This window comes from Tasmannia lanceolata, unplaced genomic scaffold (assembly GCF_043159265.1).
Source record: "Tasmannia lanceolata isolate RefF3 unplaced genomic scaffold, GAP_Taslan_0.1 ptg000004l, whole genome shotgun sequence".
Lineage (NCBI taxonomy): Eukaryota > Viridiplantae > Streptophyta > Magnoliopsida > Canellales > Winteraceae > Tasmannia > Tasmannia lanceolata.
Window position 1 is genome coordinate 12,496,850 of NW_027518681.1, and position 21,448 is coordinate 12,518,297.

General features: G+C 37.7%; 1 long non-coding RNA gene across 1 annotated transcript; it reads left to right on the forward strand.

Annotated features, from left to right (window-relative positions):
* The first annotated feature begins 6,620 nt into the window (after positions 1–6,620).
* On the forward strand, positions 6,621–8,540 carry LOC143875878 (uncharacterized). The gene is made up of 3 exons (XR_013250221.1): positions 6,621–7,104; positions 7,967–8,132; positions 8,205–8,540. It is a non-coding gene; the product is annotated as an uncharacterized LOC143875878 (long non-coding RNA).
* The last annotated feature ends 12,908 nt before the right edge of the window (positions 8,541–21,448 follow it).

Genomic DNA, 21,448 nt, shown 5'->3' on the forward strand with positions numbered 1-21,448 from the left:
TTGGCATGCATGGGCTTTAAATTCTTTATACCATATGATTGGCATTCACTAAACACAATCGTTTTGCGAACATTGTGTTCAATGAGCATACTAACAGCATATCATGTAATTATTTAACTATTATTCTATCCAATGACCTCCCCATGGACTGACGTATTGATCTTAATTTGCATTATACATGGGCTGGCAGTCACTTTATTTCACTTCCCAATCCCATTACAGCAGCATTTTTTATATGAAATTCAATAATAAAAAAAAACTTAAGGTATTATGATCAACATTAGGCCATGTCTGGCGGCTAGGAAATTTTTTTCATGATAAATTAGTGGTGAGAGTGGCGTAGGGCGAGTGGGAGAGGTGAGAGTGGGTTAGGGCACAAGTGTAAAAATCAGGAAAAAGTTGATCATATTTTAAGCAGAGTTTTTTGTTTCTTGATTTTTCGGGCTTTTCTTGCCTTATCCTAACTCAATCCCTCTAGTATCTATCCCTCTTACACTATCCCTCACCATTGGGTAAGCTAATATTCAAGGGAAAAAAATTCATGGTAATCAAACGTGCCCTAAAGGTATGCTCATGAATTTAATTAGCTTAGGCTGCTACAAAATGACCAAACTCTCATTTCATATTTATTTGATAGTTTTAAAATTTTATGGTCTTGTATTTTGTTGTGTTGTCAATAAAATAATAAAAAATACACGAAAAGGTTTCTGAGGTATCGCGCAGGCTGAGCAACCCTCTAATTACACCATCTCCCATAGTTGTTTGAGTCATCCAACCCATTCATTCTATAGGTTATAGTTAGGATTATGGTTATGGTTATAATTATAGGTTATGGTTAGGGTTATAATTTGTGGAGGGTTAAAATAGATGCCAAGAAATTAGGCTCCTATAGATCGAATGGTTAGCCTATTTTTTTTATTATGATGGCATGGGTGAGGTTTGAATAATGATAAGGGGTATATTACATGGGCCTGACTGAAACACATAAACACTATTTCTTTTATTATGATGCCCATTTAATGGGATACAAGAAAAAGAAAAATATCACATGCAAAAGGATCGTTTGATTAAATTATTGTGCATATATGTTTGCGACGAGGAAAATATGTGGCGAAAATATTGTTCAATTTGGAGAATTTTAGCCTTCTTGGATGAAGTTTAATTACCATCAAAATACAATACCTCAATCCACTTCTTTGGCCCCCATTTTCCCTATTGTAACTCTGATCCGTTCGATCAGATATTCATCTAGCCTATATTCATAATCCCATATTCCTAGTTTCATATGAGCCATCTCTCCTATCGGCACAAAAACTTTCTTTTTGTTTGAATTTTAGTGTGGGCCCCATCTTATCCAGCCCTGTAGCCTATAATAACCACGAGTTCAAGCCCAAGCCCGTCTCATAGCTAGGCCCACCCTATCTGGCCCTTTTACTCTTTGATCTAGGCCAAAGTCCAAAACCGATTATTGGACTCAAAATTAAACGTGATTCTAAGTCCAATAATCCATTTCGGACTAAAAAATGGTTATCAAAATATAAATATACAACAAACAAGGCCTAATTGTGAGTAAAAACTGATTATTGGACCCAAAACTAAACATAAATTTGAGTCCAACAATCAGTTTTTGATGTAGCCTAGCTACGCGAGGGAAAGTAGTCTTACCAAGGTTGAACGACAATCACACTCGCAAGTGCAAATTTGAGAAGAAGAAAAAAAAAAAAGGGAAAACCTTGGATGTTTCCCTTTTCTGCAGATCTTTAGAATTTTTATTGATTGGGTGGGAACCTCGAGAGTTACTTTCCAGCACGTAAGGAGGTCTGCTAATAGTGAAGATGATGGGCTAGTTAAAGAAGGAGTTTCTAAAGAGGGTTTGGAGATGTTTGATTTTATTTCACCTTGATACTTAGCTATCCATCTTGTCTTTGTTTGTTCCATGGGGATTGTTTTTTTTCTTTTTGGCTGTCGTTCTCCGCCATATTCTCTTTTTCTATCTTTGTATCGACCATCTGGGTCCTTTCTCTTTTTTCTTAATAAAATCAACAACCATTAAAAAAAAAAGTATTTTGGGGCCTGCACATGTGGCCCCCAAATACTCTTTATAGTCACAAACCTCAATGAGATACATTTTAAAATTTCGTGGCAAAGAGTATTTTGTTGAACGTAATAGATGAAGAGCATTTTGATGAACCTCATAGATGACATAATCAAATCAATGCCAAATTATTATAAAATTACAACATTAATGTGAAAAAAATTGTGCCAAAATATCTTTACTCTCACTATAATACCTTTTCTTAGTCAGTTTATTTCTTTAATTTAAAGAAAAATAAAATGGGTGGATGTAGAGAGACAAGAGTCCTAAATGCATAATGAAATAGTTCTTTGTGATTTTGTTGGGGTTGAGTGGGTCGGTGTCCACCCCTCAAACCCAAACATAGGAAATCTATCTTAATAAGCTCCCTAAAAGGTAGACGGGACTCCCCTTTACACATAGGTACTATGAATGATCAAACAAATGACATTATTTAGAAAGAAATGAAGCTATTCAACTTTGTTAAATTGTATCAAAGTAACGAGGAGAGTTTCCCTTTTTTTTTTTTTTTGGTTAAGTTTGCCTGAATTGAGTCAATAGGAAGGAATGCATTAAATTGCCTAACTTATAGCCTTTTAATGGTAGAAGGATTTTATTAAAAAGAGGAAGTAGAGGAGCCACGGCCGAGATGGTCAGGAAGAAGAAAAGAACAGAATGGAGCAATAATGAGGGGAAATATAAAGAGACCCTTAGAGAGGGATGAAATCAAATATATGGTGATCCTCTTCACGTGCTGAAATTGCACATGGAAGTTAGCCACATTGTATTACACTATTTACTTCTCAAGAGTGGATATATGAAACTTAAATTTGATGAATTGATTTTGGGTAACCGGAGCCCAGCCGGCATTGGAGATCTCCTTAGAGATGATCAAGGGTTGACCATATGGGCTTTCTTAGGCCCTATTGGGTTCGTTGATTCTAATGAGACAAAATTGAGATCAGTCTTCCAAGGTATTAAAATTATTAAGGACAGGGATTTAAGCATGTTGGATGGTAGAGGGAGATTCTCCTCTACTATCTAACTTATAGTAGGTAGAACGAAAGATACGTAAGAAAATATTAGGAACAAGAAGAAAGAAGAAAACTAGACTTGTGGAGATGATTTTAAAATGGAGCCAGGAACGAAGTTATAGAAGTAAACATTTATCTATCAAAACCCCTCTCTTGGGACGATTAGTGTGATATAAAAAAGGGTGTTATAAAATCAGTGTTACATATACTGTGTGGCACCCTCAATGTGATACAGTGTTGCGTGCCTGCTAAGATATAGAAGACCCCATCTTTGACTGATCCAATGGAGCTTGCCTTGGATCTCCATTGGACCAATAATCACTCTAGTCATACATCAATTAATGTGTATTTTTGTTGTTGATTGTGAACCACACTCACACATTATTAGAGAGAGAGAGAGAGAGAGAGAGAGAGTTGAAGTTTTTTTTTTTCTTCTACCAAATAAAACCCACAACCACCTGAAGAGTCACCTCTTCCTTCATGGTTTGTACTCTTCTACATCAACTTTAGCCACACAAGAAAGCAAACACCTAAAAATAACATCAAGAGCATAACAAGCAGCACTCACAGACCTATCTTTTGTTTTCTTCAACCCAAAAACAAGCTCCTTTGCTCTAGCCTTCCTCTCCTCCTTCTCCTTCAACCATTTCTTTGTTCTCTCCGCAACCGTTTCTTTTCTACTGAATGTATAACTCCTCAAGTACTTCTGCCTGCAAGCATAACTCTCATGGCAACTGGGACTTTTACAATCAACAGAGCCCTCCTTTTCACTCATTTGCTTCAGAAACTCTGCATCTGACTGTGGCCATTGGTAGAGTTTCATGAAGCTTATCCTCATTGGGGTTTCAACGTCTAAACACCCTGCAACACAGCTAGAGTTCATCATCTTCCCTCTCTTTTTCTTTCTTTTCCCTTCCCTGTCACATGTTTTGGACCAAACCCATGTGTTCTCTCTGTTTAAATCCTCAAGATTCTCAATCAGTTTTGGTTGCAATTTCAAATTGTTTTCTATATAGTTAGAAACGCGCATTAATGGAAAGTCCAAAAGTAGAGACCCATTTGTTTTCGTGATTTTCGAGATTTGGGATGGTATTGTCTATTTGTCACTTAGGCAACACCACCCATATCAGTTTTTAGTTTCTAATTTTCCTAGATTACTTTATATGCCTTTTTATAGGTAACTAATTTAAGGAATGCCTCTTATACGTATAGGCTCCTCAACTAATTTTAGGAATGCCTCTTAACTAATTTAAGTCAGTTTAAGGCTCCTTTTTAAGAGCCACTAATTGGGGCTCACTTGTGGCTTCATCTAGGTCGGCCAAATGGCATGGAGATCATCTTGATCAGATATTCTGTTGGCCCTCGATCATCGAGTCTCAATCAACCCTCATTTAGGATTTTGCCAAGAAAAGCTAAGTCATTGATCTTTTGAAGACTTTATATTTATATTACACATGGTATTTCTATCCTGGATGACCCCACACTACAAGAAATTCTAACGGGTCATGGACTAAATCCGTCCCCACAAGGGAAAATATCTGTCTTTGTTTTATGTCTTTAGCTATGGAAATCAATTCAACACAATAAATTATGGACATTAGGGTTATAGGGACATACTTTGTGACAATTAAATATCAATCGTGATTGGGTGTTTTTCTTCTAGTGTCTAGACTTGTCTCTAGAAGGTCAATTGTCTTGATCTCACATAGTGCCCATGTGCCCTTGTTGGACCTTGACATTGCCTTTTACCCTTATAGCAAAAGTGACTTTTTGGGTATTTATTCTTGTGAATATTGTAGGGAAATTTTAAAAATGTAATCTAAATGGCATTTTGTAGGGAATTTAACCGGGTAGAACTCACCCCTAAAAGCTAGCTGTTAGAGGGAGGGTGTCCATTCTCTTATAACCCTTCCCCATTCACTTCACTTTACCGATGTGGGACTATTTGCTTTTGCGTGGAACTCTAACAATTTATTGAGATTTTAGATTCATTTACCCAAATGACGACCATAGAGTCGTTCTGTCCTAGGCCTTTGACTCATCAATCCTCACTTAGGGTCCCACCAAGAAAAGATTACCCATTCAAAATATTAAATGACCATAATACCCTTGATATGGCTACATATTTACATTAAAATTGATAGAAAGAGAGAGATTCTCTGACCCCCTTCCTTCTGTCTTCTCTGCAGAAAATAGAAAAACAAAAACATGAAAGGGCAAGCACGCTTGTTGCAGACATCGATGAGAAAAAAACAAAAACAAAAAGTAGAAGAAAATTGGGATTAATGGGAAGTTTCAGTAATTCAAAGAGAAAAGTGTGTGATTGAGCAGAGAGCCCGGAAAGTAACGTGATTGGAATTTGGCGGATTAGTGAATAACGACAGACATTCTCGGACATAGAAAACAGATAGTGGCGTGTACTCCTAGACGCCCTTGAAAATGACTGAATGGGTTTTTCTTTTGTTTTTTTAATTTGGGTGTAGGGAATCTTGCACATTTTTCCATGCTATTCCGACCTTGTCTTATTCTCATTGAAGGATTTTTGGCAGCGGGCTTTGATTTTGTTTGTATTTGAGAGGTTTGATTTTTTTTTTCTTTCCACAGAATTATGAATTTTTTATAGCTGCAATCAGAGAAAACGAATACATACTAAGAAATGGACATCCTAATGTAAGTGGGGGCAATATATGAAGTTGTGTGGCGTCCTCCAGATGTTGGGCTCCAGTTTTGATCGATGGGAAATATCTCTATATCGGATGATCCTAGCCATTCGATCAAGAGTGTGAATTGTTAATAGGATTCTGAGATATAAATGTTTAAAATATACATATATACACACTAGTAAAAAACCTCGTGCGATACACGGGCCGACAAAGAACTGTACGGACCACATCATAGGTTCATCCAAACCGTCACAACATAAATATGTTGTTCCCGTAAAATCATTTCCATAGGCTGATCCTAGCCCTCCAATCTATAGAGGTTTCCATAATTGTTGTTCCTCTTAAGGTATCTGGAAGTCGTCAATGTTTTTAAAGGTGTCCGCAATTCGTAATATCATGTAATTACTACAAACTTTCCATAATTTTGCATATAGAAAGGCCGCCAATGTTGACTTTATGGGGAAAATAATAAAATGACTTGTTTACCCTCACATAGTTAGTTTGGACATACATATGGCAAGGGCATTAAACAGTAAAAAACCACCATGTTGATGTGTTAAATCAACAGAATTTTGAAATAAATCAAAACATTATTCTCTTTTCTCTTCTGTAAAAAACCACCATGTTGATGTGTTAAACCGACATAATTTTGAAATAAATCAAAACATTATTCTCTTTTCTCTTCTGTAAAAAACCACCATGTTGATGTGTTAAACCGACAGAATTTTGAAATAAATCAAAACATTATTCTCTTTTCTCTTCTGCTATATATATATATATATATATATATATATATATGAGGAAAAGAAGTGTGCGCTCAACCGTTTGGAAAAAAGGTGCGGTCGAAGAGAGAGAGTGTGTTCTGTTGAGTATACATATATGAGAAAAAAAACCCGTGGTCTGTTGAGTATACATATATGAGAAAAAAACAAGTCTGCTTCGATCGACGAGTACTAAAACAAAACCCAAAAACAAAAGAGAGCAAAACCCTCCTCAAAAAAACTCCTCAACAGCCCTCGTCTCCTTCCTTCGTCGATTGAAGAGGGCAAAACCCAAAATCAACAGACCCTCGTCTCCTTCCTTCGTCGATTGAAGAGGGCAAAACCCAAAATCAACAGACCCTCGTCGTGGATTGGAAAACCCCAACAGACCCTCGTCTCCTTCCTTCGTCGATTGAAGAGGGCAAAACCCAAAAATCAACAGACACGAGCAATACCCTCCTCAACAGACCCTCGTCTTCACTCTCGTCTTCACTCGTCGATTGAAGAGAGCAAAACCCTCCTCAACAGACCCTCGTCTACAGTTGCAAAACCCAAAAATCAACAGACCTAAGGTCAGGTTCTTATAACTTTTCCCTATTTTTCTCTTTTTTTTGGTGAAAATGAGAAGCAAATTTTGTATGCCGTTTGCGTTTCCCCTATTTTGCCCTCATTGTAAGAGGGTTTCATCTAGTTTTTAGTAGGGTTCTCTGTGCATTTTTTAGTAGGGTTTCATCTAGTTTCATTCCTCTGAAAAAAGAAAAGAAAAGAGAAGATGCAGGTAAATGGTGCTTGTTGTTATTATTTTTGTTATTTTTATGAGGAGGGTTTCATCTGAATTTTTTTTTCCCACTTCAAGAGGGTTTTGAGGAGGGTTTCATCATATTTTATACATGTTTGATCTATTTTGATGAGGGCACTCCTCACTTTATTGAAAGTACGGTAAGGCCCGCACCATAGAATGATCCAAATCGTCCATTAGATGGGCCACAGCCAAAATAGGCCGTGCCCAAAAAATCATTTCCATAGGTTGATCCTAACCCCCCGATCTGATTGTTAGAGTGTTGATCTAACACTTTATAGATCGGAGGGTTAGGATTAACCTATGGAAAAATTTTTTGGGCACGACCTATTTAGGTTGTGGCCCATCTAATGGACAGTTTGGATCATCTTATGGTGCCGGCCATACCGTACTTTCAATAAAGTAGGAGTGCCTGATAACATTTCCCAATATTTAATAGCTAAAAGGTGCTTCACATTTATAATGTTCCAAATGACTCTGAGAGCCACTCAATTTTAAAATAGAATTTGTTGGGCAATTCGGTTGAATGCCATTATGTGGCCCACTTTTGCATAATAGTACAGGCGTACATGCTCAATTTTTAGCAATCTGTTGTCCTATTCATTTCATGAATGGTTGTTTGTTTTGCATGTAAGAAAAACCCAAGAAATGGCATCATCTAGTAACTACAGCAGTACCTCACATGGTGTGTGGCCAACCGCCGAGTTTTGTCAGTGTTCTGAACCAGCTGTTAGGAAAATCACCCGCAGTAACAAGAATGGTAACCAAGGACGCCCTTACTACACTTGCGCTCGGAAGAATGTGAGTAATATTCATTATTGCAGTCCTTTTTTTTCAATCTTCTCGAAATTGTAACGTTTAAACATTATGCAGGGCAAGAAGTGCGAGCATTTCTATTGGGCTGACGATGACTTAGACAGGAACGAGCTAGGCAGTGAGGCAAGGTCGTACAATGGGCGTGAAGTTGGTGGCGGACGTGAAGTCTTTAGCGAATATAGGATGTTGGAGGAGCGCATGAGAGCAGTGGAGATTGATAATGCCATGCTTAAAGTTTTAGTTGTTATAGTTATTTTTCTTCTTATTTTAGCATACATCAGTAATTTTGCAAGCAGATGAGTCCATCAGCTTATTTAATGGTAGATGATGAACTATTTATGTAATGAAGAGTGTTTTAGGACTTATATCTATATTAAAACAACAAGTTTTATATTTGGGATGAAATACATGCGTTCCATATAACAATCAGTAGGAACCTGTTTGGAAACCATGAAAAATTATTTCATGGAATATTCATGGGTCCATCTGTAAAAGAGGAGCTGAGGAGGGAGGCAGGGACTCAAAGGGCAAGGGTGGAGAACATTGGGAGAGCAAGAGAAATCCCTTAAATCAGTGAAAACAAATACTCTTTCTTATGGATTTAAGGTTTTTTTTATCAAAAGAGACAGTGTTTCTCTTCAATGGGTTGAAGACAATGGCATTCATCAATTTAGGGAACACTTCCTCATTTGGATGTAGGTAAAAATTATATAAAAAAAAATCCATGGAAAAAAATCCTGGGTCCAGTAGTAGGGTTGCAATTTTCCGTGGAAAGACTTAATTTAACTTAAATCACAGTGGCTGTTGCCCTTAGAAACAAATTCTTTAAATTATAATATCAAATTAAAGATGACCTGGATCAATCACTTGCAAATCTGCAGACAAATACAGAAGGCCATATTGGAAAACATGGCTTAATTCAGCTGAACGGGTTAGCACTCCCACTTGCTCTTTTTCTTGTAAGTTTCAATATCTTTTTGTCTCTGTATCTCTCTATTTCTCAATATTTGTTACTGTTAATTGTAGTTAGTGATGCAACTTTGTTCTCTGTTATGCATGCTAGCATAGTAAAAATTCTAGCACAGTAACTCGTGCAATTGAAATCCCTTGCACAAATCCAGATTGCATAGATTCTAGTGATAACGAACTAGCGAATAGATACCTGCCTTTGAAATGCATTTAGGAAAAAAAAATTGAAAAATAAAAGCTGGTAAAGCTTGATGCAAGCACATGTTGAGTTTTAGATAGAAAAGTTTAGGACTTGCAAATCAAGATGGATTCCATAGAATCCAGATGCGACCCTTGGGAGCATGATTATAGTTGGCAAAGCTGGCCCAGTTGCTTACAATATCTTCTCTAAATTTCTCAAAATTTTCTTCAGGAGCTTTTGTTTCTAAAAGACAAAGCAGGGGGAGTTTTTCGTTCATGATAAGCCTAGTGATATCCTACTTTTTGGTTTGGGTACCAAGCCCCCCCCAACGTTCCATGCTGCTAGCTTTGACATGGCAAATAGTCCTGGGAGTGTGACTGTCATACTCTCCAGCAAGCTTTGAGGAAGTTTGGACGATGTGGGCCCCACCATGAGAAGCCATTCTGTAAGCTGGACCACATTCCATAACCAAAATATCCTTCTGAAAATAAGCAAACAGTTAACAGATGAAAAAACTCCACTACAATAAAGAGTCAAAGAGAGTAGGGCACTTCTGTCCAAACAGAAATTCTCATGAGGTTATGAGAAAATGTTACAAAACTCCACATTCCATCATTTCCTCTCATTCCTTTGAGGATAGAGTTGTTACAAAACTGAATTTCCCTGTACTCAGCCTAAGTGCCTTGATCGATGGTTCAAAGTTTAGTCCATGAATAGTAATATCCATTTCAGTAATGCACAGAGATGAATATTTGAAACGAGGATTTATTGATAGAACAATTGAAATTATAGAGTCATTCACTATACAAACATAGTAAACAGAATTGAAAAGAGACAAAAGAAGGTGTTCTGGTTAACATCCCATTGAAAATGGGATATGGTGCAAAAAATTTCAGAAGGTGCAATTTTTGAAATATAACATCCCATTCACTTCCACAGTAGATTGTTCAGCAAGTGAAATCCCATTGAAAATGGGATATGGTGCAAAAAATTTCCCCACTTGGATGATCATTACAGTCCAATTGGAGGCATGCAAACTTCTGATCAATGGATAATTGGAAGATAGGCCATCATATGCGTACAAGTTTTCAAGCATTGATATGAAGATAGGCCATAATTGTATTTCAATTGCAGGATAATTGGAAGCGAGATAATGTAAAGAACTGCTAAAAAGTCTAAATATCTGAGAAATGCAAACCATGATGAGCATCAGTCAAGGCATGGACACTATTCATGACTAACATAAAGAATCAGTGACACTAATCCGATATTACAGCTTCAAAAACCAAAGAATCACAGCTGCCATAATCAGAATGAAGCCCAACATGCAGCAAATGCAGGTACAGCCGATATTGATCGCACCAAATGAAAGATCGATAGTGGGTCTACAAAAAAAACAAAAACAAAAAAACACCAAGTTAGTGACAATGGGCAGTGAGAAATGGCACCTTCTAAATGATGTTTTTTTTTTTAAATGACGATTTTAAATTTCTTCTAAATGATGTAAACTTTTTTAAATGAAAATGGGCAATGAGAAAAACACCCATAATCCAAGGGCTCGTGATTTAAACTTATGTAACAAATACTGAAAATGGGCAGTGAGAAATGGCACCTTCATCTAGAAAGCAACTGTCTAACTCTGTTCATCTTACTCATTTCCATTTTGGGTATGGGCATTTTGCTGCTCATTTGCAGCCACCTATTAGCAAGCACAGTAGTAGAGATTTAAATCAATAAGAAAAAAAACGGAGCATAATAAATTGACAAGAGCAATAATAACGTTTCCAAACCTTAGTCCTCTTTTGACAGCTTGTTCTGTAATGTCCATATCCCCCACATTTTGAGCCCTGGCGTTGCTGTTTTTGTGCTTGACTGGCCTCTATGCCAGATACATGACGCGTTGCACGCTTTGGCCTGCCCTTCGTCCTTACAACTTCAGGGTCGCGAATTGTAAAGCCAAGTATTTGACTGGAATCAAAGTTTGACAGAGGTATTTGACTGGGACCAATGTTTGACTGAGGTATTTCACTAGGACCAATGTTTGACTGCACTTGGCTACCAACTGCACTCTGCTGATAGACAATCTCCTTCTCCTTATTTTCAACTTCTACAGCAAGCTCTGTACAAAAATCAGTCATCTTCTTGAAGAGAATCTCGTCATTACCAACTTTTTCAATCAGTTGCTGCCATGTTGACATTAGACACCACCTCTTCAGTCCATTCACGCCACTACTATCTCCTTGGGTTACAGATGTTGTGCCCCCAGCTCGATGCCTTGCATCAATTGACCACCTCTTTAATAAATAGCGCTTGGGGATAGTAGGTACTTGCTTTCTATCCATAATGTGAAGGATATGTCTGCATAATATTCCTTCCCTCTCAAACTTAGCACATTGACATGTCGCAGTTACATCGTTGGAACTGTCAAACAGAACCCTAAGGTATTTCTTCTTGTCATCTGTCCTGATTCCTACATTGTATTCCACAACATTGCCGTTCTTTCCCAACTTGTCTTTCCATAAGGCAAAATTACCCATCATCTCATCTTGGAATATGCTGAACATCTTCTTTGTATAGAATTCCCCAGCCTTTCGTTCCAATGGGCTGGTTGTGTTCATTTTGGCAATTGTATTTTTAGACTTAAAATCTTCTTCCAATTCGGCTTTACGCCGCTCAACCAGTGCCTTATCGTATTGACCCAAGAATTCAACTAAGGAGGTGTTCTGGTTAACATAACCATCAAAGAAGGAATTTATGCTTTCACTCCGTTGACTTGATGTCATTCCTGCTGTGAATGTGTCTCTCCAATAGGCGGGAACCCAATGCTCGCGGATATCCCACATTTTTCCCAACCAATGACTTTCACCAATGTCATATTTATCAACCAGAGATTTCCATTCTGTCTCAGAATCCTCTATTTCCCTCCTGTAAAACCAGTGATTGTAATCCTTGTAAAAATCAGTGTCGACATCTCTCATGTCAGCAACATGCTCAAGGAGATGCTTCTTTATGTGCCACGAACAAAACCGATGCCTGGTATGTGGAAATACTTTTCGAATCGCATTTCGCATAGCCCCGTCCATATCAGTTATTATAGCACCTGGAGCTTTACGAAACATACACGTGAGCCACTGCTCAAATAACCAGGTGAAAGTCTCCTCTGTCTCGTCCGCAAGAAGTGCACATCCAAAAAGAGTCGACTGCCTGTGATGGTTAACCCCAGTGAACGGTGCAAAAGGCATTTTAAACCTGTTCGTTTTATAAGTCACATCAAATACGATCACATCACTAAATGTAAGGTATGCTTCTCTCGCCCTGGAATCAGCCCAGAACATCGAACGCAAAGTTCCATTCGCGTCTAACTCCAACTCAAAATAGAAGTTTGGGTCTTCAGACTTTCTCTTTTGGAAATGGTTCGCCACTATCACTGCTTCTTTACCCATATTATTCTCCCTAACTGCTCTCAAATGGGCAATAACTTGATTTGTTGAGACCACGGGAGCATTGGAAGTAGAGTTAATGGCATTCTTTATCTGAGAAGGCTTGAAATTGCTTCCACTGAGTTGTTCAATCAAATTCTTACAGCCTTTGTTTTTACGGAACTGACTATGTGAACGATGCATTTGCGTTTTAAGTGGTGAAGTAAGGTCATGAGAATGGATGTCGTCAAATGTTGTAACTTTCCACTCTTTATCTCTCAATTTGATGATCATCCTTGCTTTACAATTCATTCTGGCAAGGCGACGCTCCCTCAAGTCCTTAACATCATCCCTCTTCTCCTTATCCTTTTTCTCTCCCTCTTTATTACATACAAACGTTCTCGATATCACCGTCTTTGTTAAATTTGATATGGTAGTACTAGATTTTCGTAGTCCAAAACCAGTAGCATACGCATAAGCATTGTAGAACTCATATGCAGCTTCCCAAGTTTGAAATATCTGTTCCTCAAACGGCATATTCACAATACTATCCTCACCGACAACCTTGTTGGGAGTAGTAACTGTATGACTACAACCCTCATCTCCGTCTTTACCATCAGTAGCATCCCATTGAAGGTCATCATAATTGAGATTCACCCCATCATTAATGTCAATTATATTCCCATCCCATACTAAATTATCATCGTTGAGATTAAACTCATTGTCACACTCAATTAAACCATTTGCATGTACTTCGTCAATAGATGGGTCCATTTTTTATACCTAAAAATGCAACATATACATGGCCCATCAGCATAATAAGAAATTGTAACATATTACAGATATTTTCTACTGTGTGTCTTAAAGTAGAGTAAGAAATTGTAACAAAAGTTAAAACCGTTACAAAAATAAGAGAAAAACAGAAAGAACAAAAAAGGAGAAACAGAGAAAATCGAAAAAATCTGCACTATTGACGATTTTTGCAGAAAAAATAGAGGAATTTCAACAAAGAGAAAAAGAGAAACAAAGAAAAAAAAAACCACTTTAAACCCTAAATATCTGCAACATTTTCGCAGCAAAATTGAAAAAAACTGCACTATTGAGGATTTTTGCAGCAAAAAAAAGAAGAGGAATTTAAAGAAAGAAGAATACAGTGCCCTCAGACAATACAGTGAAAGCTCGTTTCCCTAAAATCATGAAATTTTCCAAGAATATAGAGGACATGAAACCCTCCTCAAAACCCTCTTGAAGTGGGAAAAAAAAATTCAGATGAAACCCTCCTCATAAAAATAACAAAAATAATAACAACAAGCACCTTTTACCTGCATCTTCTCTTTCTTTCTTTTTTTCAGAGGAATGAAACTAGATGAAACCCTACTAAAAAATGCACAGAGAACCCTACTAAAAAATGCACAGAGAACCCTACTAAAAACTAGATGAAACCCTCTTACAATGAGGGCAAAATAGGGGAAACGCAAACGGCATACAAAATTTGCTTCTCATTTTCACCAAAAAAAAGAGAAAAATAGGGAAAAGTTATAAGAAACTGACCTTAGGTCTGTTGATTTTTGGGTTTTGCAACTGCAGACGAGGGTCTGTTGAGGAGGGTTTTGCTCTCTTCAATCGACGAGTGAAGACGAGAGTGAAGACGAGGGTCTGTTGAGGAGGGTATTGCTCGGGTCTGTTGATTTTTGGATTTTGCCCTCTTCAATCGACGAAGGAAGGAGACGAGGGTCTGTTGGGGTTTTCCAATCCACGACGAGGGTCTGTTGATTTTGGGTTTTGCCCTCTTCAATCGACGAAGGAAGGAGACGAGGGTCTGTTGATTTTGGGTTTTGCCCTCTTCAATCGACGAAGGAAGGAGACGAGGGTCTGTTGGGGTTTTCCAATCCACGACGAGGGTCTGTTGATTTTGGGTTTTGCCCTCTTCAATCGACGAAGGAAGGAGACGAGGGCTGTTGAGGAGTTTTTTTGAGGAGGGTTTTGCTCTCTTTTGTTTTTGGGTTTTGTTTTAGTACTCGTCGATCGAAGCAGACTTGTTTTTTTCTCATATATGTATACTCAACAGACCACGGGTTTTTTTTCTCATATATGTATACTCAACAGAACACACTCTCTCTCTTCGACCGCACCTTTTCTCCAAACGGTTGAGCGCACACTTCTTTTCCTCTATATATATATATATATATATATATATATATATATATATGAGGAAATTGTTTGTGCGCTTACGTCCCAATCACATGGGGGCCCACTTTGTTAGGTGATCCAAAGCATTCATTTTAAAGTCCCTTACATGGATAGGGGGAGAAGTCTGCCCATTTTTGTCCTCCACAAATGGAGGGGTTAGGATGATCCTATGGAGCTGATTTTTGGTACACCCCCTATCTATCATAAGGCCTTTACGCACCAAACCTATGGTGCGCTTAAGCTCCCCAATCACATGGGGGCCCACTTTGTTAGGTTGATCCAAACCATTCATTTTAAAGTCCCTTACATAGATAGGGGGTGTACCAAAAATCAGCTCCATAGGATCATCCTAACCCCTCCATTTGTGGAGGACAAAAATGGACACACACAAATCTGCCCATTTTTTGTCCTCCACAAATGGAGGGGTTAGGATGATCCTATGAAGCTGATTTTTGGTACACCCCCTATCTATCATAAGGCCTTGCAAATGAATGGTTTGGATCACCACATGTGATTGGGGAGCTTAAGCGGACCATAGGTTTGGTGCGCTTAAGCTCACCAACAGTTTCCTCATATATATATATATATATATATATGAGGAAAAGGATTGTACGCTCGAGTGTACCTAACCTTAGGTACGCTCGAGTGCCAAATCACATGGGTCCCACATTTTTGTTGGTCATTTAAACCATTCATTTGCAAGGCCCCATCATAGATAGGGTGTGTACCAAAAATCAGCACCATTGAATCATCCTAACCCCTCCAAAACTGGAGTACAAAATGGGCAGATTTGTGGACAAACAATGTCTGTCCATTTTGATCTCCACAAATGGATGGGTTAGGATGATTCTATGGAGCTGATTTTTGGTATGCACCCTATCTATGATGGGGCCTTGCAAATGAATGGTTTAGATGACCAAAAAAAATGTGGGACCCATGTGATTTGGCACTCGAGCATGCCTAAGGTTAGGTACACTCGAGCGTACAATCCTTTCCCTCTCTCTCTCTCTCTCTCTCTCTCTCTCTATATATATATATATATATATATATATATATATATATATATATATATATATATATATATATATATATATATATATATATAGGTTGTGCCCGTAAAATCATTTCCGAGCCTTCCACACACTAGTAAAAAAACCCGTGTGATGCACGGGCCGACAAAGAACTGTACGGACCACATCATAGGTTGATCCAAACCATCCATGTGATGGAACACAACATAAATAGGTTGTGCCCGTAAAATCATTTCCATAGGCTGATCCTAGCCTTCCAATCTACAGAGGTTTCCATAATTGTTGTTCCTCTTAAGGTGTCTGGAAGTCGTCAATATTTTTAAAGGTGTCCGCAATTAGTAATATCATGTAATTACTACAAACTTTCTGTAATTTTGCATATAGAAAGGCTGCCAATGTTGACTTTCGTGACACAATTTTTAAAAGCAGTGTGAATGCTTAGTCGATTATGAGTAAATCACTGTCTTTTATTGGATCATAAGATATGTAATGGCTTCCAAATGACTCATAGTCCTTGTACTTGTGCAATGATGGAAACCCATGAACAAAGCTATTTACCAAATGAAATCCAAACAGGTCATTTAAATACACAAATGAATAAAAATGTGATTTTGTTTTATCTTGACTAAAAGTCGGAGATTGCAAATGGAGAGCGAGCTAAATTATCTGCACACTTTCAGTAATGTAAATTTGTCAGCTCAATAATCATAACTGCACCTACTTACAAAATGAAGCTTTTACAAATAATCATGTCCGATTGAAACTGAAAAAAAGGAATGGAATGGAATACTAAAGACTACAAATCATCAAAATAGCCTATGAGATCCAACAGATACTTCTAATACCACCAAGGCCTATGTAATCATGATTCAAATACAGAAAATATGTTGCACCATAGATATATCAGTTACAGAATGCAATCAGTCAATACATGAACATAAAACACCCCAAAACCAAGTCTAAATAGTGAATGGAACCTTTCCCAAAAATCCATCAGCAAAAATCAAATGATTTTCACTAAGCTACTAACCTTGTCAACCAACAAAAATTGCTAAAATTATTGTTACAAGAGAGAGAGAAGTCGAGCAGATCAGACACCCAAATTCAGTAACAAAATCGGGGCACAAAAGAGAGATGGGATAGAGAAAGGTAATGAGGTATTAGGGTTAGGGATCATACGAGGATGCTTTTTCGTTTATTTCTAGTTATTGTGGATGCAAAACATGCATGACAAGGATTGTGGCTATTGGTGGAATGGGGTGGCCGAGTGTATTAGGGTAAGGGTAATCGACTAGCAATGGCCTAAATGGAGTGGCCGAGCGGACTTGGGTTACGTTAAAAAAAGTCAAGAAAAGTGATGTGTAATTCTATTAGAAATTTGGGTATTAGAATTTTGGGAGAAATTCAAATAATTCTCTCATTTTCTCTTCTGCTATATGCACGGGCCGACAAAGAACTGTACGGACCACATCATAGGTTGATCCAAACCGTCCATGTGATCACAACATAAATAGGTTGTGCTCGTAAAATCATTTCCATAGGCTGATCCTAGCCTTCCAATCTATAGAGGTTTCCATAATTGTTGTTCCTCTTAAGGTGCCTGGAAGTCGTCAATATTTTTAAAGGCGTCCGCAATTCGTAATATTATGTAATTATTACAAATTTTCTGTAATTTTGCATATAGAAAAGCCGCTAATGTTGACTTTCGTGACACATTCATATTAAAAAAGTAAGGGGAAAATAATAAAATGACTTGTTTACCCTCACATAGTTAGTTTGGACATACATATGGCAAGGGCATTAAACAGTAAAAAACCACCATGTTGATGTGTTAAATCGACAGAATTTTGAAATAAATCAAAACATTATTCTCTTTTCTCTTCTGTTATACATATATATATATATATATATATATATATATATATATATATATATATATATATTTATACACACACACACACTAGTAAGAAACCCCGTGCGATGCACGGGCCGGCAAAGAACTGTACGGACCACATCATAGGTTGATTCAAACCGTCCATGTGATGGAACACAACATCAATAGGTTGTGCCCGTAAAGTCATTTCCATAGGCTGATCCTAGCCCTCCAATCTATAGAGGTTTCCATAATCTGTTGTTTGTTTGAAGGTGCCCGGAATTTGTAAATATTTTTACAGGTGTGCGGAATTCGTAATATCCTCAAAAAATTAATAAGAAAAAGTTGTTTTTTCGTAATCGTCATATTTAGATACCTCTTCTTTGCAATTTTTCCGTAATTGTCATATCCAGGTACCCATTTTCCGTAATTTCCCTCCCAAACTTTACTATGTAATGATTATTATTGCCACCTTCCTTCTTTAAGTATTATTGCTAGCAACCTTTCAAGAAATAGTATTTCCGTGCAGTTTTTCATCACATCTAATAAGAAAATCTCTGAATACATACAATTGCAAAGGTTGGGCGAGACATAGCGTTTGGAGAAGGTGGCTAGCAAATCAAGATTTGAAATTACCAGCCAGGTGTTAATGCCACAGATTTTGCAAATAATTCTGAACATTCATACATTTTTTACCCTCACATAGATAGTATGTACAGATATGTGGGGAGGGCAAAAACCGGTAAAAATCATCCACATTGACGTGTTAAATGGACAAAATTCTCTCATTTTTTCTTTTGCTATATTGTAGTATATATATATATATATATATATATATATATATATATATATATATATATATATGTATGTACTAGTAAAAAAGTCTGTGCGATGCACGGGCCGACAAAGAACTGTACGGACACATCATAGGTTGATCCAAATCGTCCATGTGATGGAACACAACAGAAATAGGTTGTGCCCGTAAAATCATTTTCATAGGCTGATCCTAGCCCTCCAATCTATAGAGGTTTCCATAGTATGTTGTTCCTCTTAAGGTGCCCAGAATTTGTCATTATTTTTAAGGCGTCCTGAATCCGTAGTATTATGTAACATATGTACCCAATCCGTAATTTTGCAAAGAAACAACGTCACTATGTTTACTTTCTCCACTTTTTTTTATTACAAAAGCATAAAGAAGGGGGGTAGAATTGAAATTATATGGCTTTAATGGGTGCCTTTGTTAAAAGGCATAAAGGAGTCGGTAGGATTGAAAATATGTGGGTTGAATGGGTGCCTTCGTTAAAAAAAGTCAAGAAAAGTGATGTGTAATTCTATTAGAAATTTGGGTATTAGAATTTTGGGAGAAATTCAAATAATTCTCTCATTTTTTCTTCTGCTATATGCACGGGCCGACAAAGAACTGTACGGACCACATCATAGGTTGATCCAAACCGTCCATGTGATGGGACACAACATCAATAGGTTGTGCCCACAAAATCATTTCCATAGGCTGATCCTAGCCCTCCAATCTATAGAGGTTTCCATAATTAAAAAAAGCATAAAGGAGGGGGGTAGGATTGAAATTATGTGGCTTTAATGGGTGCCTTTGTTAAAAAGCATAAAGGAGGGGGTAGGAACGAAAATATATGGGTTGAATGGGTGCCTTTGTTAAAAAAAGTCAAAAAAGGGTGTAATTGTCATAAAATTTTGGGAGAAATTCAAATAATTCTCTTCTTTTCTCTTCTGCTATATAGTATATATACTAGTAAGAAACCCCGTGCGATGCACTTGCCGACAAAGAATTGAACAAACCAAATCATAGGTTGAACCAAACCGTCCATGTGATGGGACACAACATCAATAGGTTGTGCCCATAAAATCATTTCCATAGGCTGATCCTAGCCCTCCAGTCTATAGAGGTTTCAATAATTAAACAAACATAAAGGAGGGAGTTAGGATTGAAATTATGTGGCTTTAATGGGTGCCTTTGTTAAAAAGCATAAAGGAGGGGGTAGGATTGAAAATATGTGGGTTGAATGGATGCCTTGGTTAAAAAAAGTCAAAAAAAGTGATGTGTAATTCTCATAGAATTTTGGGAGAAATTCAAATAACTCTCCTTTCCTCTTCTGCTATATATATGAGAATAGTGTTCCGTATCTGAGCAGCTGCTTCAAAAACTTATGTGGCTCACATTTTTGGGGTGATCCAAACTATTCATTTATAAGGCTCTTCCATGGATAGGGTGTGTACAAAAAAACAGCCCTATAGGATCATCCTAACCCAATCAAAGGTGGAGGGGAAAATGGACAGACACTGTTTCTGACCATTTTTTCCCTCCACAAATGGCAGGGTTAGGATGATCCTAAATGGCTCATTTTTTGTACACACCTTATCCATGGAGGGGCATTCCAAATGAATGCTTTGGACCACCCAAAAAATGTGGGGCCACATGAGTTTTTGAAGCAGCTGCTCAGATAAGCTATCTGAGTGGCTGCGCAGGATAGGGCTGGACATGGTTCCGGGTAAAACCGAAGAACCGAACCGAACCGGGTGCTTCGGTTCGGTTCGGTTCGGTTCTGAGTGGACCCGGTTCGGTTCTGGTTCCCAAATCTGGGAACCGGTGGCGATCGGTTCGGTTATGGGTTTGGGGACATGGAACCGAGAACCTAACCGAACCGGAAAATACCATACGAAAATCGAAATAGTGAAATCGTATTATCGTAATACGTATTTACTTATGTTATATAAAATCAGTGAAATGCTTAAAAAAGAGGGGGTGTTGATAACATTATTTACTTGTGTTGTTAATGTTTGACATTATTGAGGCCATCAAAAAAGGGGTGCTGATATCATTCTTTAAGCTCTTAAGTCTTAATTCTTTACAAAAGAAAGAAGAAAAACCCTAGATCTACTTTGGCTGCAAACCCTTTCCCTCTCTGCGCCTCCACTCTTCGCCACTTTGTCCGGCCAATCCGGCCTCGATTTCCCTCTCTGCGCATCCACTTTCTCTTCCACAAAGGATCCAAAGCATCCTTACAAAGGTAATCTCTCTCACTCTCTCTGTCTCTAAATATATCTCTCCCCTTCTATGTATTTTTTTCGGATTTGTGGGTTGTTTACGTTGAAAAAACTAAGGCACAAAGTCTGTTGAAGACACCCTTTGATGGGCATCAATTTTCAGAGCTTTCACCAACATCCCTCATTCCCTCTGATGGGGATATTTGGGCATAGCGACACAATGGTACCATGATCCGGGCCATTCAGTCCGTGGGCCCCACTATTTTGGTTAGCCATGGCCCAAAAATTAGTAAATTACTATGGGTAAATGACCACAGCCATCAATCTCTTCTCTCCAAATGGATGGTCAAGATTGCACGATCTGAGCAATTTGTTTGGCTATGGCGAATGCATCTTGTGTTACAAAATTTGGAGAATAATTGAATCTTAGCATTTAATCCAGCTAAATTTTCATGGCATACATTTTTGATATATTGTGAGAATTTTTTTTTGAAAGGTAATATATTTGTGAGAAATTATTTAGTCTCCTTAGGATTTTTTTTTTGAATATTTTTTTTTGTCAAGACCTATCCTTGTGGGAATTGAACTCACTAATTCACTATCAATAATACTAAGCTAAT